Consider the following 18,083-nt stretch of genomic DNA (forward strand, 5'->3'; position numbering starts at 1 on the left):
ATCAATCCTTTCTCTCTCCTGTACTCCAAACTCTGATAATGAGACAGCCTTTGTGCCTTCCAAGTCAACTCTCTACAAGCCACAATGCTCCCAGCCCCTCCCATATTTTTCATCAGCTTGCCCCCTCATAATTCCTCCCTATCTACTGGTTCTTTCCCTGCTGCTTACAAACATATTCAACTCTCCCTCATTCTAAAAAACTCTCCCTTGATCCTACCATGGCCATTAGCAATCATCCTGTATTTCTTCCCCTTTTCATGACTAAACTTGAAAATGATGTCTGTACTCTGCATCTTTCTTCATTTCTCATTTTTCTTTCATATATAAACTTCCTTCAATTTATATCATCATCAATTTCTTTTTTCAAGATTACCCATGATCTCTTTGTTAGCCAAACTAATTAATGCCTTTATGCCCATTAGTTGGATAATAAATTATGGTATATGAATGTGTAAAGGGCTACAATTGAGCAGATGCAAGGTAACCTAGCACTTGAGGCTAATTACCAATTGGACAATGTTTGGAGGATGACCCTACTTAACAATTCTGTGCTGGCTCCATAGGTGGGGGTGGACAAAGAAGGGGAAGTGAGATCAGTGGGTGCAGTGGGAAGAAGAGATTCATTTTTTTTTTTTTCCCCCTTTTTCTGAGGCTGGGGTTAAGTGACTTGCCCAGGAAGTGTTAAGGAAGTGTTGTGTCTGAGACCAGATTTGAACTCGGGTCTTCCTGAATTCAGGGCTGGTGCTCTATCCACTGCACCACCTAGCTGCCCCCGAGATTCATTCTTTTGACAATGGAGAGAGAAGAAGGAGGTGTGGAGATTGCCAGATTTAATTAATTCCCTGATGGAGACCCCAAAAGACCAAGAATAAAGACTTTTGCTTTTCTTGACTCTGGCTGATTCTAAGATATTCAGAGTCACAACATGAATATAATCAAATATCATCATTCTATTATGATGATCAACTGTGATAGACTTAGCTCTTCTCATTATGTAGAGATCAAAGACAATTCCAATAGACATGTGTTGCATCCAGAGAAAGAACTATGGAGACTGAATGTGTATTGAAGCAAACTATTTTTACTTTTTTTAATTGTTGTTGTCATTGTTTGCTTTTTCTTTCTTGTGTTTTTTTTCCTTTTTGTTTTGATTTTTCTTTCACAACATGACTAATATGAAAAAAAAAAAAAACGAAACAAAACTAATGACTTTTTCCTCAAATTTCATCCTTCTGGACTCTCTATAGCATTTAACAGTATTATCATCTTCTTCACCTCCAGGTTTTTGAAATTCCACCTTCTTTTGGTTCTCCTCCTTATGAAATATGACAATTTCTTCTAAGTTTTTTTTGCTAGATTTTCAAGTAAGTTAAGTTCCATAATTGTGAATGCCTCCCAGGGTCCTCTTCTCTTTCATTGATGTATTTTCTCACTTGTTTTTTTTTTTTTTTTTCATTATCTCCCATAGGCTCAATTATCACCTCTATGTTCAGATCTATTTCTGTGACCCTAGTCTCTCTCTTGAGCTCCAAATCTGCATCAGGCATTTTGAAATGGATGTCTCATAGGCACCACAAACTCAACATGTGCAAAACAGATCCCATTATTTTTCAGCAACTTCTCATCACTTCAGGCCCTAATCTATGGATTGTTGCAGTTGCCTCCTAATGGGACTCCCTTCCTCAAGTCTTTCTTCTCTGATCCATCCTCCACATAGCAACGAGTCCTTTTTCACTCAAATCCAATTCACTCGGATGCCATGGTATCATTTCCCTGAAGTCATGGTTGTCTTGGAGAACAAAGAACAAACAATTACTCCTCCGATTCATCCTTCATATAGCAATCAAATCAGTGCTCCTAAAGTGAGGGACTGACCATGTCACTCCCATACTTAATAAACTCCAGTGATTTCCTATTACTGCTAAGAATCAATAAAAACTCTTCTGTTTTTGGCATTTAAATCTTTTTACAACCTGATCACTTCTTATTTTTCTAGGCTTTTAATACATTATCCCTTCCATGAACCCAAATGTAGATCCATAACAGCCTACTTTGCTAGGACTTTGCTGTCCTTCACACAAGGGACTTAATCTCCCATCTCTAGTTCCTTCTTACCCCTCTTAGCATCCTCATATTCCCTTAAGATTCAGCATAAGTACTGGCTCCTCTAGGAAACTTTTTAAGATTACCTGATCTTCCAAACTAAGACTATCCTTATATCTACAAAGATTTCATATATCAGGATTCATGCAATTAGAATGTACACTTCTTAAGGGAAGATTGTTTTTGTTTTTTCTTTGTACCTTTAAAGCTTAACATCAATACTTTTTATTATTAGAATGAAATGTTTGTTGAATCCTTTTAAATTTCTGTGCTTTGAATATATATATATTTTAAGTCCAGATTTGTGATTTCATCCCTGTAGGAAAATTCCTGTAAGGAATGCCATCAATGAATGAAGGTCAATACCTGCTTTGTAATTTAGTCTTAAACAGTTGCTTGGAGTGCTCATTGATTAGGTGATTTAGACCCAGGTCTTCCTGCCATTAAAAACATTGTGGAGTCTCTCTGTCTTACCCCTAGTAGGTACCAAACAAAGGTCTGTTGGATTAAAACTTCCAGATTTTCCATTCTTTTAACATTTCCTATTCAGAAGAGAGCAGTGACTGTGTAGGGGAAGTGTCCTTGCAAGAATGGGTCCAAATACAATATTGGTTCTTATCTTTTTTTTGAACTGGTTCTTCAGGCAGGAACTCATTAGTCAGTCAGTCAACAAACATTTATTAAATGTCGACTCTGTGCCAGGCATTCCCCAAGTGTTGGAGCTACAAAGACGATTGTTGCCTTGGAAGAGCTTCAAATCTGATGGGGAATAAAATGTGCTCAAGGTTATGTCCACCTAAGATTGTGTGGGACTGTGATGATCCCTACCCAGATTTAAATCAGAGACTCTCAAAGTAAAAAGCAAAAAGGATTTATATACAGAGTGGATTAGATAGACCTAGTGAGGGATACTCCCACCCCCTTTTGACATTTTCTCCCATTGGCTGGAAGTCCAGGCTTACACTCTAATATGCAGAAATCTACTCAGAGACCAAGAATACTAGCCAGAACTTAAAGCTAATTGTGGAGAAAAGGACAGGGAGAACAGGAAGGAAATATATGTTTATCTAAGATAAGTGAACATCTGTGACTTTTGGTTATAGCACAACTTGTTATTGCAAAGGTTGGAGTTAATTAGGGTATAGGTCAAAACCACATTTTTATGAGAATTCTTCACTTAGTTTATCCCATTCAAGATATACATACACAGGATAAACCAGGAAGAAACTCAGAGGAAATACAATAACATTCAAGAGAATTAGCACAGACTTCTACTTTTTTTAAAAAATGAATTAAATGTTTTAAAAGCTTTTGGAATTTCAAAACATTTGCATGGTTTTCATTTTTCATCTTTGCAAAACTTTGTGTTTCCCAAACTTATTTTTTTCTCCCTCCCTTTCTTCCACCCCTTCCCCTAGAAGGGAATGTGATCTACACTCAGTCCCCACAGCCCTTCTCTGAGTGCAGATGGCTGTTTCCATCACAAGTCCATTGGAACTGGCCTGAATCACCTTGCTGTTGTGTGAATTGTGAATGCCGCTTCTCATCCTTTTGGCCTAGAAGACAAGACTCAATGAGAAGAAAAATTTTTTTTTCAATCTTCTTATACAGCCATCCATCAGTGCTTAATAATAATAGCTAGTACTTATGTAGCTTAAGGTCCATAAAATAGTTTTTGGGTGTTTTTTACTTTTAAGTTCATTACAACCCAACAAGGTAGGTACAGTTAATATTCTCCTTTTACAGATGAGGTAATTGAGGCAATTGAGACATTAAGTGATTTTCTCAGAGCCATTCAGCTAAGTGTATGAATTGTATTTGAACTTAAGTCTTTCTAACTTTGAATCTTTCAGGCTATATATTGGACCATCCTAGCACATGGGGGGTGGGGGGAGATGTGGTGGTCCCTTCCTGCCTCTATAAAGAAAGTCATAACATTGGACTGTGCCCAGACCATTGAAAAAAAAATTTGAATATTTTATTGGTATCTTTTGATTTTTTTTTTTGTTTTGTTTTTTTTCTTTTTTTAATAACATATTGAGCTGGTCCTTATTTCATAAAGCCCCACCTTATAGAGTTCAAACATTGAGAGGTCACTCATACCAGTCCCTAGAGGCCTTTGACCCAAAGAGCAAACTTGACCTTATTTTTAAACAGAGATTTAAAATAGAGTCAGTCCCCCAGGGAAACGGACACCACATTCTCCATCTTTTCCTCCTTCAGGGGGGAAAAAAAGACACATACACAAAACACAAGACTTCCTGTTGACTGACCAGTGGGTTGGGGTCACCCGCACCGTGAACCCTGGCTGAGCGTCCATGTGTCCAGGACCTCCCCGGGAGAAGTGTCGCACACCCTCTGCCAAAACTGCACAGTGGCTTTTGATTTTTAAAATTTTTAAAATTTTCAATTTTTTATTGAAGCCTTTAATTTTCAAAACATATGTAAAGATAATTTTTCAACATTGACCCTTGCAAAACCTTGTGTTTCAATTTCCCCCCTCCCCCCATTCCTACTCCTAGATGGCAAATAATCTAATATATGTTAAACATGGTAAAAATATATGCAAATCCAATATAGGTATACATATTTATACAATTATCATGCTACACACACACACACACACACACACACACACACACACACACACACAAAATCTGATTTGATTTAAAATTTTTTTTTTTTTTGATTTTAAATCTTTTTGATTTAAAAGGAAAAAAAAATGAGAAAGAAAATAAAATGCAAGCAAACAACAAAAAGAGTGAAAATGTTATGTTGGGATCCACATTCAGTTCCCACAGTCCTCTCTCTGGGTGCAGACAGCTCTCTTCATCACAAGATCATTAGAACTGGCCTGAATTATCTCATTGTTGAAGAGAGCCATGTCTATCAAAATTAATCATCGTATAGTCTTGTTGTTGCTGCAGACAATGATCTACTGGTTCTACTTATTTCTTTCACTCAGCATCAGTTGGTGTAAGTCTCTGCAGACCTCTCTGAAATAATCCTGCTGATTGTTCCTTATAGAACAATAATATTCCATAACATTCATATGTCATAACATATTCAGCCTTTCTCCAACTGATGGGCATCCACTCAGTTTCCAATTAGAACAGGCTTCTTACAAAAAGTGGGATTTTGCCTGATATTTGAAGGAGGCTGGGGTAGCCAGGAGGTAGATATGATGATGGAGGGCCAGTGATAATATCCAGAGATGAGAGATAGAGGATCTTGTTTAATGCCATTGTCACTGGGGCACAGGAAAGGAAATAAAGAATGAAGTGTGAAGTGAAGGATGGGAAGGGACCAAGTTAGGAAGGTCTTTATTTTTATATTTTATTTTATATGTTTTTAACATATTATATATAGTATTAAGATTTTATATTTGATCCCAGAGGAGAAAGAAAATCATTGGAGGTTACTAAGTAGGCGGAGTGACATGGTCAGATCTGTTCTTTAGCAATGTTAATTTGGCAGCTGAATGGAGGATGGACTGAAGTGGGGAGAAACTTGAGGAATGGAGACTCCCTAGCTGGCTATTGCATAGGATAATGTTGAGGGCCTGCACCAGAGTAATGGCAGTTGCAGGAATTCTACTTTAGAAGAGAGTTATGTTATGCCAGAAGTCATGTTATGAAGATGGAGGCAAGACTCAACAACACTTTGGACATAGGGGACGAAAGGAGTGGAGGATGACCTCTAGGTTAGGAACTTGGAAGAGTGATGGTGCTCTTAATAATAATAATAAGGAAAGAATAATTAATATTTATGTATAGTTTTGACGTTGAATAATTTTGTCTTTACAACAACCCCAGGATGTAGGTGCTAGTATTATCCCCTTTTTACAGATGAGGAAACCGAGGTGGAAAAAAAAAGGGACTTGCCCAGGTTCATACAACTATACATGTCTGAGGCAGGATTTGAACTCACCTGATTCCAAATCTAGCACTTTCTATCATAGTGCCATCTTGCTGAACATTTTAAAGTCCTTCTCAGAAAGATATTGCAAAATTATAATGTAGTTCTGGTCTTCTTCGCTTCATTTAAACTATAGTTATTTTTGACATCTTGTGGGATTTAAAAAAAACAACAACAACACCTAAATGCTTCCATTTTGCTGTAAAAACAAAACTCAAACCCACAAAAGTCTTAGTAATTTTCTATTAATCAATAATTGGTCCCATTTAGCTGCAGCGGTACATAAGGGCTAAAAACAAATGAGTACTGAAAGCATCAGCTTTTAACATCATCTCTAACTCTGTGACCTTGCTTCCCATGAGCAATCTGCTTACAGCTAGAGCTGGACCATGGTGACTCCTCCATTACTGGAAAGCTTTAAGAGGTTGCAAGATGACCATTTGTTAGGGATATTGTAAAAGGGATTCTTGTTTAGGTATGCAGTGAATTCACCAGGCTCTGAGATTTTAACAATCCAAGCTCATCTCATCCAATTTCATTCCATCCTATCCCAACTCTTCTCATATCATCCTGTCTCATTCCATTCCAAGCCTCCCCCTTCTAATTCCATCTCCTCCATTCAATCTAATCCTATCTCATCATAGTTTATCCTATTACATCCCATCCTATTTAGTCCAAATAAATGCAAAATGCACACACACTAACCATTTTTTAAAAAAGGAATATTCATTTATTAATACAAAATAGAAGAAAAAACATTGCCATGTGCACTGCAGAACATAAGAAAAGATTAGAATATAAATCAATAAATTTCCATTTCAATAAAGACTATGTAATAAATACTAGACATTGTGTTCAGAACTAATTTTTCTTTGCTTTCTTATAGGTTTTCATTTGTTCTCTACTGTGTAATTTTTACTTTATTTCTCTCCCCTTCTCTCCAGGCTGTAATTAAGCATTGGATATATTAATACACACACATGTATATGCACATATATACATAGATCTATTAATACATGCACACACACATATATGTACAGAGATCTTTATAATCATACATATATATATATACATTCATATCCATCTATGTAAGATGGTGTTATGCTTGTTTGTCCTGTTTCCCTGAAGGTAGATAACTTCTTTCAAAAGTCCAAGTCTTTCCACATTTTTCTAAATTTACCACCTCACCATTTCTTATACCACAGTAGTATTCCAAACTTGGACTAATTATTTTAAATAGTCTAAAATAATCATAAATGACTGACATATAGTATAGCCTCCCTAAATTTTTCTCTTTTGATTAAATCAATTTTAGTTTTAACTTTGTCTGAGATCATGATTACTACCTTTGCTTTTTAAAAACTTAAATCCTACTCCTGATCTTTATTATAACATGTGTATATCTTTTATTTCCTATCCCTCCAGACACCTTTGTTTTGCTTCTATCTGCTTCCTTGCCCTCCTATTACTTAAATCCATCCCCCACCTGGGTTTCCACCTTTATCCTCTCCCTGCCCTTTCTTCTCCTTTCTTGTTTCTATATGAATTTAGAAGACTTTTATAGCCTTTCAAATATATCTGTTGTTCCATCTTTATCCCATTTCTATTAATCTATTCACCTTCCTTGTCCTATTCCCTCCTCATATTTATTTATAAATTTAGGAGACCATTCTAGATATATATGTATTGTTCCCTCATTAATCCATTCCCATGGAGAACCCTCCTCCCTTATTTAATTCTTTTGTGTCAGTTCTTCCTCTTACACCTTATTTGAAGAACATAATTACTGTTTTTACCTTTTCCTACATGTTTTGCTTTTTAGAATCACATCACACTCAGCTCAATACCAATCTTTTTTTTTTTTGAACTGCCCAATTGCCAATGACAATTTTAGACATAATCTACATTTCCATGTATAAAAAGCAAGCAGTCTGTCTTTTACTGAGTCCCTTATAAATAGTCTTTGATGTTTACCTTGTATTTCTTTTGGGTCTTATATGTCAACTTTCAAACCAGTTCTTAAGTACTTTCTTGATATGACAATAATGATTCACAGACAAAAAGAAAGCTACTTCTTGTCTTTAAGGAACTTACTATGGGAATAGAACCTCTAGGTATACATACAATAATTTGGTGAGGAGGAACACACAACTAGAGGGAATAGGAAAGGTTTCCCCTAAGAGATTACACAGGAGCTTAACTTTGAAGGAAGCAAGATTCTAGGAGGCAGAGCCCAACATATCAAACACAAATACTTGTTAAATTATATATATTTATATCATATATAGTACTATATTATTATACTATCTAATACGTAGTATAATAATAAGTGTCTAGTAATAATAAAAATAATGTAATAATACTGTGTAATAATAATAGTTTTATAATAATGCTGTATAATAATGGCTAGTAATAATAACATAACAATGTATAATAATGGCTAGTATTAATAATGTAATAATACTGTATAATAATGGTTAGTAATAATAATGTAATAATGGCCAATAATAATAAAAAGAATGTAATAAAACCACAGCATAATGATAATGATAACAACAATAATAATTGTTTGACAATAATCTGATTGACTCAGATTGAATGTAAATAGCAGTCTTTTCTGCTTTGGCCAGAAATTCTGAAGGTCTTCCCCTCCCAGATTTATTCTTCCATTTATTTCCTCATTTAGATATTTTTGACTAGGTGAAAGAGAAGATTCTTTGCTTCAATTGCCACCCAGCCTTAATCACTGAACGGCCTCGATCACACTGAGACCGGGTGAAGACCTCAAGGTCACTCACTACATCCTGGGCCATTTCTATTTGTCTTTTTTTTTTTTTTTTCCATTAATATTTTTTTTTAATTTTAATTTTATTTTATAATTATTACTTTTTTTTTTGACAGTACATATGCATGGGTAATTTTTTACAACATTATCCCTTGCACTTACTTCTATTCATATTTTTTCCCTTCCTCCCCCAACACCCTCCCCCAGATGGCAAGCAGTCTTATATATGTTAAATATATTACAGTATATTCTAGATACAATATATGTGTGTAGAACTGAATTTTTTGTTGCACAGGAAGAATTGGATTCAGAAAGTAAAAATAACAGTTTACACTCATTTCCCAGTGTTCCTTTTCTGGATGTAGCTGGTTCTGTCCATCATTAATTAATTGGAATTGGATTAGCTCTTCTCTATGTTGAAGAAATCCACTTCCATCAGCATACATCCTCGTACAGTATCATTGTTGAAGTGTATAATGATCTTCTGGTTCTGCTCGTTTCACTCAGCACATTTCTATTTGTCTTGATCTGCATTTTGCTGCTGAAACCAATGGCTCTAGAGGAGAGAGTGAGACAGATGAACTTCCTTCATTAAATGGAGGGTAAAAGGAAGAGCCAATTGGATCAGTGCACAGGTGCCCACTCAGTTCCCAGGCAAAGCAGGTTTAAGAGCTCCACAATACCACCCAAGGTTGGGATATATCCATCCCTGTATTCCCTAGATTTTGTAATCTCTCACCCTGCCAGCAGAGGCAAGTTGATTAGGGGAGTTGAGATAAGGGGAAAATATAGGGAATAGACCAGAGCACAGCTATTTTCCCCAGGCACATTGTTTTGGAACAGGAGGATTCCACACTGGAATTCACTCCTATGGTTTTCCATAGCCAAAGGGAACGGTACCATCTGGGCATGGGGCAACCTGTACCTCAAACATAGAAATTGCTTTTTGTTCCAACTCTTTACAGAGTATGGCACCAATTCTACCTAGATTGCTTGCCTTAAGAAATCTTATTAATAATATCTATTGCTTGCCTTAAGTCCTTGACTTGATTCCAAATCTTTTTTTTTTTTTTTCCCTGAGGCTGGGGTTAAGTGACTTGCCCAGGGTCACACAGCTAGGAAGTGTTAAGTGTCTGAAACCAGATTTGAACTAGTGTCCTCCTGAATTCAGGGCTGATGCTCTATCCACTGCGCCACCTAGCTGCCCCGATTCCAAATCTTCCTAAAGAATCCATACTTATAACTTACTCTTTGATCAGCATTTTCTAAATGTTCAGCCCTTGTAGTAAACCAAACATTATTCCAGATTAGACAGACAGTTCCATACAAATCCTCTTCCTCTATCAGGATCCAAATATCTTTTGTAACTATTTGACTACAACTAGTCAAGCCTTTTCATTCTATCATTTGACAGACATCAGAAAGATTGTTTGTGGGGTATCTTCCTCAGTAATATTAATCCAAATCTTAACCTGATGTCCCCCATCCTGAGTCCTAAATACCACCCTCGCAGGGGAATAGCATTAATCCTATATAACTTTCTGCATTTGCAGAATTGATAAACTCCTTTTGAGGAACTCACTCAAACACTGATTAGTTTGGGGTCTATTCCCCAACCAGTTCCAGTTCATTCCCAAACCAATGGCGCTGAGTTCTTTGGGGCATGGGGCAATGATCTCATCTTCTGAAACTACTTACAGCTGAGAATGGGCATTGAGCTGGGTCATCCCATGGGGTCCATTTGGAGGGTTTTGAGTTGATTAAAGATTTAGTGCAGGGTTCTCAAACTGTGACCCACCTGATTGTGGCAAATGGGCTGAGGGGCAGAGACAGAGTGTGAGCTTTTGTTTTCACTATAGTCCGGCCTCCCACAGTCTGAGGGACAGTGAACTGGCCCCTATTAAAAAGTTTGAGGACCACTGATAGTAGGTTGAGTCAGAGCCACAAAGCTGGTCAATAAATCTGCCTAGTGCTGGTCATTTGAAGGTGAATTGCTCAAAGCCTAAAGGAAAAGAAGCCTAAGAGAACTAGAGAGAAAGCTAAGAGCAGAGTTCTCATTCTTGGGAGATGTGCTTATATCTTCCCTGATTATTTTGTAAATAGCTAATTAGACATCATCTCTTTTAATAGAGACTACATTATAACCCAAAAACCAATTTTGAGAAAGAGGGAATTCCATCAGAAAACAAAAGTATTCACAAAATCCTTCCTTAACAAGTCTCATTTACTTGTTAAAAATAGAATATTGAGATAGAGAAATTAACTCAAAATTTCTACATGAGACATGTGTAAAAGCCTCTCTGTCAGAATTTTTTTTTTTTCTTAGACAAGTATTTCTCTTCAGAATGGGTTTTAGAAGAAGAGGGTTTAATGGAACTTTCAGGAATCACTTGGGCACAAATACTAAACTTTGAGCAAATCTGAAAATCCTGTCTAATAATTTCTCCTAACCTATGACCAGTGAAAATAAATCTCACAAGAGATTGAAGATCATGCTATGTAGCCTGTAGTAGGACTAAGAGAAGTTTCCACAAGCTAGTCTCTGAGATTAGAAACTAGCCTAAAGATGTTTAAGGGTTTCCTCAGGGGATGTGGGAAAACTGGGACACTGATAGATTGTTGGTGGAGTTGTGAATACATCCACCCATTCTGGAGAGCAATTTGGAATGATGCTCAAAAAGTTATCAAACTGTGCATATCCTTTGATCCAGCAGTGTTACTACTGGGCTTATCCCAAAGAGATCTTAAAGAAGGGAAAGGGACTCAAATGTGCAAGAATGTTTGTGGCAGCCCTTTTGTAGTGGCTAGAAACTGGAAACTGAGTGGATGCCCATCAATTGGAGAATGGCTGAATAAATTGTGGTATATGAATGCTATGGAACATTATTGTTCTGTAAGAAATGACCAGAGGATGATTTCAGAAAGATCCTGGAGAGACTTACATGAACTGATGCTGAGTGAAGTGAGCAGAAGCAGGAGATGATTATACACTTCAACAACAATACTATATGATGATCAATTCTGATGGACGTGGCCCTCTTCAACAATGAGATGAACCAAATCAGTTCCATTTGTTCAATAATGAAGAGAATCAGCTACACCCAGCGAAAGAACTCTGGGAAATGAGTGTGAATCACTACATAGAATTCCCAATCCCTCTATTTTTATCTGCTTGCATTTTTTATTTCCTTCTCAGGTTAATTTTACCTTATTTCAAAGTCTGATTCTTCTTGTGCAGCAAAATAACTGTATGGATATGTAAACATATATTGTATTTAACATATACTTTAATGTATTTAACATATTGGTCTACCTGCCACCTGGGGGAGGGGGTGGGAGGAAGGAGAGGAAAAGTTGGAACAGAAGGTTTTGCAAGGGTCAATGCTGAAAAATTACCCATATCTTGTAAATACAAAGCTATAGTAAAATAAATAAATTGCAATTACAATTAGAAAAAAAAAAAAAAGCCCTCAGAGTTATTTTGCCAGGGTCTGTGGTAGAATGACCTGGGAGAAGCCAAAATAGACTGGCCAGCAGCTTTTCATATCCAATAAATTTATTATGATGCAGGCGTAGCCCCCTTTAAGATTCCTTGTACCTTTGATATTCCTTGTTTAATCTCCAACTTCGTTTGGGCTAGTTTTGGTTTTCAGCCCCTATTCTAATGATCTGAAATTCCTTTCTGGGGAGAGACTGAAGGAGATAACAGAGAATTCCTGTCTTATTTACAACAACAGAGAATTCCTGTCTTATTGACCAATATCTCAGGAACCTCTTGGATAACATCTCTGTGCAAACATTGTTTGGATGACTCTAGTTATGTATATAAGGAAGGTTGAAAAATGGAATCTTTGCATTTGGTGTATACCACCAGCCAATGCCGTCAACTGACATCCCCTTGCAGGCAGTTTGGTCTTCCTAAAGGCCAAATGCCTGTCTATCCCTTTACTATCGATAAAAACTTTGCTTCCATACAGCACTGAGTAGCAAATGTATTTGCTACCAAACCCGCCCTTGGTTACTTTGGGGAAGGAAGGAGAGAGAGAAAAGGAACTGAGCCATCTCGGTTTAGAACCTCAGTTTACTCCTCATCAATTATAAGAAAACATGTTTGTGACACAGGACACACACAGGACAAACATGCTATATTAATATGTTATATTATCTTAAGTTAGTAAGAAACTTAAATAGAATTGACTTTTCCATTGATGTAACAAAATACTCTGAAAGTTATATCCTTCTATGAAAACTTGAAACACAAAAATCCTCTTCTCTAAACCATGCTAAAGATGTTTTAGCTTTAGTCTTTTTAATGAGTTTTAGCTTTTTATTGAGACTAAATGACATCTCCCACAGATAGTTGTATCATTTGTCCTTACGCTATTTTGAAATCTTTAAGGACCTTATTTCATATAGACATAGATATTTGGCAACAGATAGATGACCAGGCCAAATACTAATTTACCTAATTATTTAAGATATAATGACTATATATTTTCAGATTGAAAACACAAAATATTATATATTTGAATTATATTATGGCTTCTAGTGACCACTTACTCTGATTACAGAAATTTTCTATAAAAGAAAAAGCAGGGGCATGATTATAATAGCATCAAATACTGATCCTTCAGACTTCAGCCTGTGGGCACTTAATAATCACCGTTGACAGCCAATTATGTAATAACAATCCCACCTTATAGCTAACTCAAAAATCCAGCTGAGTATTTCTTTTTTCTTTTTTTTTTTTTTGAGTATTTATTGAGTAATGGTATTTCTTTCAAATGGTGGGTTACTACTTTAAAAAATCATCAGATAATCATTCCCAGATTAAAAATTCAAAACAGTATCAATTATAATCCCAAGAGATTTCACCTCAATAGCAAGTTTCTCTAATCAGAGATTATTTAGATCCTCAACTATCCCATATGCCTGCAGATTTTAGATCCTAAACTATCCTATGAGCACAATCACACAATTTTAGTAGAAAATGCAGGATTGTCAAATTGAAATTCTGCCCTGGGTACTTCAAGAAAGCTATAGATCATCATATTTGGTGTTATATTCACTAATCAATGAGACTGAACCAGATGAGGTGAGATCTTTCAAGACAGTTGTGAAAATCAAGTAAAGCTTCATCTACTTCAGAATTGGAGTAGGCCTGAAGGACTTTGAGCATTGATCCAAGGGCATACCTAAATCCCCTTCCTGTTATACCTCCATGACATCATTTTCTCCCTATTTCAACCAAATATGGGCAATTATGTACTTATTGGTCAAATTCAATTTCTGGGGTAGTTCCCCGTGTTTTCAGAATGTGAGACCCTCAGCCAATGAGGATGAAGGTCAGTGGTGGGAGGGGTATTTGCGTTAGGGATTAAAAGTGTTAATCCTGCCCCAGAAGGTACTTTCTCCCTTCCATTGTGTGCTGGAGGGTGGGACAGCCTTCTCTCAAGAATGTATAACAAACTGCTTTCCTTCTAGAGATCTCTTCAGTATTTTTTTTAATTAAATGGTGACCCCTCACCATTTCTGAACCACACAAGACTATGATACATTTAAATAATTTTGCTGAAAACAGATAGAGACCTTGGTAGAATTAATTATATTTTCAAAACTTGAAGTTCTAACAACCTTTTCTTCAAAGTTCCTTACATTGCTAAGCAGTAGGACCTTTGATATAGCATCACAAATGACTTTGACTTAAAACAACCAGACGTAAAAAATAAAAACATAGAATTTAGTTGTTAACAGGTGTAAACATAAGCTATTTCTTTGAACACAAGGAATTAATGTTAAAGGAATTTCATTTAACCCAGCAAAGCAGGGTGGGGGAGGAGAAGAGGGAACCCATAAAAAAGGGAGTAAACTCGAGTGAGGGGGTTTATTTTCTCACTTTCTCCCCAGGGGAAAGGGCTCAGAGGCCTGGGTTAAGGAACAGTCACCTCCAGTGGGGAAAAGGTAGATTATGTTCTCATCTTCCCCTAGCTCACTGATCTAAAATAAAAATTAAAAAAAAAAAAAAGTTTTCAATCCTGAATTTCAGATTAACTACCAAAAATCTTAATCAAGAATTTTTAGAAATTTAAAGGTGAAGAGACTGGAATTTTTATACTTTGAACCAAGCTTTTTTCCAAGCCTGGCCAAGTTTACAAATTAGGAGAAGGTTCCCCAGAACAGGGGCTGTCTGCTTCCCTTGCCTTTCCAAACCCACTTTTTCTACCCTTAAAATTGCTGTGGACTTTTCTCTACACATAGTAATGATTAATTTTAGGTTTCAATTATGTCAATAGCCCCCCAAAACTTAATTAACAATTTCACAATTTTTATAAGTGATAGTCAGATAGATATAACTTTATCATAAAATAGATTGGAATCTCATGTAATGTATAGCCAAGTTTAATTTTCACACACACATGTACACATACACGTATACACATTTTAATTTGTGAGGTTCCCTCCCCTAGATGGCAGGCATTCCCATACATATTAAATATCTTATAGTATATCCTAGGTACAATATATATGTGCAGAATTGAATTTTTTTGTTGTTGTTGCAAAGGAAGAATTATATTCGGAAGGTAAAAATAATCTGGGAAGAAAAACAAACAAAAAAAAAATGCTCACAGTTTACACTCATTTCCCAGTGTTCCTTTTCTGGGTGTAGCTGATTCTGTCCATCATTGATCAATTGGAATTAGATAAGCTCTTCTCTATGTTGAAGATATCCACTTCCATCAGGATACATCCTCGTACAGTATCATTGTTGAAGTGTATAATGATCTTCTGGTTCTGCTCGTTTCACTTAGCATCAGTTGATGTAAGTCTCTCCAAGCCTCTCTGTATTCCTCCTGCTGGTCATTTCTTACAGAACAATAATATTCCATAACCTTCATATACCACAATTTTCCCAACCATTCTCCAATTGATGGGCATCCTTTCATTTTCCAATTTCTAGCCACTACAAAAAGGGCTGCCACAAACATTTTAGCACACACAGGTCCCTTTCCCTTCTTTAGTATTTCCTTGGGATATAAGCCCAGTAGTAGTATGGCTGGGTCAAAGGGTATGCACATTTTGATAACTTTTTGGGCATAATTCCAGATTGCTCTCCAGAATGGCCGGATTCTTTCACAACTCCACCAACAATGCATCAGTGTCCCAGTTTTCCCACAGCCCCTCCAACATTCATCGTTATTTGTTCCTGTCATCTTAGCCAATCTGACAGGTGTGTAATGATACCTCAGAGTTGTCTTAATTTGCATTTCTCTGATCAATAGTGATTTGGAACACTCTTTCATATGAGTGGAAATAGTTTTAATTTCATCATCTGAAAATTGTCTGTTCATATCCTTTAACCATTTATCAATTGGAGAATGGCTTGATTTCTTATAAATTAAAGTCAATTCTCCATATATTTTGGAGATGAGGCCTTTATCAGAACCTTTAACTGTAAAAATGTTTTCCCAATTTGTTACTTCCCTTCTAATCTTCTTTGCATTGGTTTTGTTTGTGCAGAAACATTTTAATTTGGTGTAATCAAAATTTTCTATTTTGTGATCAATAATGGTCTCTAGTTCTCCCTTGGACACAAACTCCTTCCTCCTCCACAAGTCTGAGAGTAAACTATCCTATGTTCCTCTAATTTATTTATGATCTCGTTCTTTATGCCTAAATCTTGGACCCATTTTGATCTTATCTTAGTATGTGGTGTTAAATGTGGGTCCATGCCTAGTTTCTGCCATTCTCATCATTTCTGCATCTAATTTTGGCTGTGCTCTACAGGCACATAGGATAGATAATTTAGGATCTGAAACCTTTGATCATTAATGTTTACTCAAACCCTAGATTTTCTGATATTCCCTTTCTTCTAGGATTATATTAGAAGAATATACCAGGAGTTCCCACTTCTTGGTGTTGAATGGAATAAAGTAAGTGAAGACCTCTCATGGGAATGTGACCCTGAACTATGCCCTTACTGTGACTTGAGACTTTACAATAATAAATTAAACTATAGTTAAAAAGCTTCAGGTGTTCTATTGTCTTGGATGAACATTTCCCCTCCTGTTTCCCCCCACTTCTTAATTTGAATTTAAGTACTTCTTTTAAAGGTGATGATGGCTTTGGGAATTCAAGTAACAGAATCCTCTCATTCAAGAATATCTGCTTACATAGTAGCTCTCTAGGGAAATTTAACTTAAGAGTTTGTTATTTACTAATATTCTATTGTTTCTGGTTTAGAGTATAAACCTGGACTCCCCCAGACAATGAGAGAAAAGGTCGGGGCAGGATTGGGGGCTTCTGGTCTATAAATCTTATATTTTGCAGTTTGTGTTTTGCACTTCTCTACTGACACTTTGTCTGTTAGGAGTTGCCCTTTCTCAGGAAACTGTATTAAAATCCCTTTTTGCTTTTTTTTTTTTTAATCTCGAGAGTCTCTATTTTTAATTTGGGAAAGGGTCACTGTCCCACATAGTGCCATTAAATCCCCCATTTTACCAATCTGTCTGACACCTTAGACTCCTTAAGATGGCCCCAGTCACCAAAGGCAATACTAGATAGTCTGAATTCTTACCCTTGGTCTGTGCACAGAGTTGCCTGGCTGCTGCAGAACGTACTTTATATTTTTCTTCCTGTTTCCTGGATTCATCAGTGACTTTACTTATCAATATGGTCCTGCGACCTTGGACAGTCGGAGATGCTAGAACCGATCCACAAGGCAGCTGAAATCAACAAAGGGACACATCTCCTTATGCTTTGACACAGGTTACCTCTAACTGTAATAACTGGATCCCAGATAGCCTCCATCTGTAAGAAACAAGATATCTTTTTTTTTTTTTTAAACAAAGTCATTTTATTATAAATTTTTTTGACAGTATATATGCATGAGTAATTTTTTTTTTATAACATTATCCCTTGTATTCATTTTTCCAAATTATCCCCTCCCTCCCTCTACTCCCTCCCCTAGATGACAGGCAATCCCATACATTTTACATGTGTTACAGCATAACCTAGATACAATCAATATATGTGTGTAAATCCAATTTTCTTGTTGCACATTAAGTATTAGATTCCGAAGGTATAAGTAACCTGCATAGATAGACAGTAGTGCTAACAATTTACATTCACTTCCCAGTGTTCCTTCTCTGGGTGCAGTTATTTCTGTCCATCATTGATCAACTGGAAGTGAGATGGCTCTTCTTTATGTTGAAGATTTCCACTTCCATCAGAATACATCTTCATACAGTATTGTTGTTGAAGTGTACAGTGATCTTCT

Source organism: Sminthopsis crassicaudata, chromosome 3 (genome assembly GCF_048593235.1).
Source record: "Sminthopsis crassicaudata isolate SCR6 chromosome 3, ASM4859323v1, whole genome shotgun sequence".
NCBI classification, from domain to species: domain Eukaryota; kingdom Metazoa; phylum Chordata; class Mammalia; order Dasyuromorphia; family Dasyuridae; genus Sminthopsis; species Sminthopsis crassicaudata.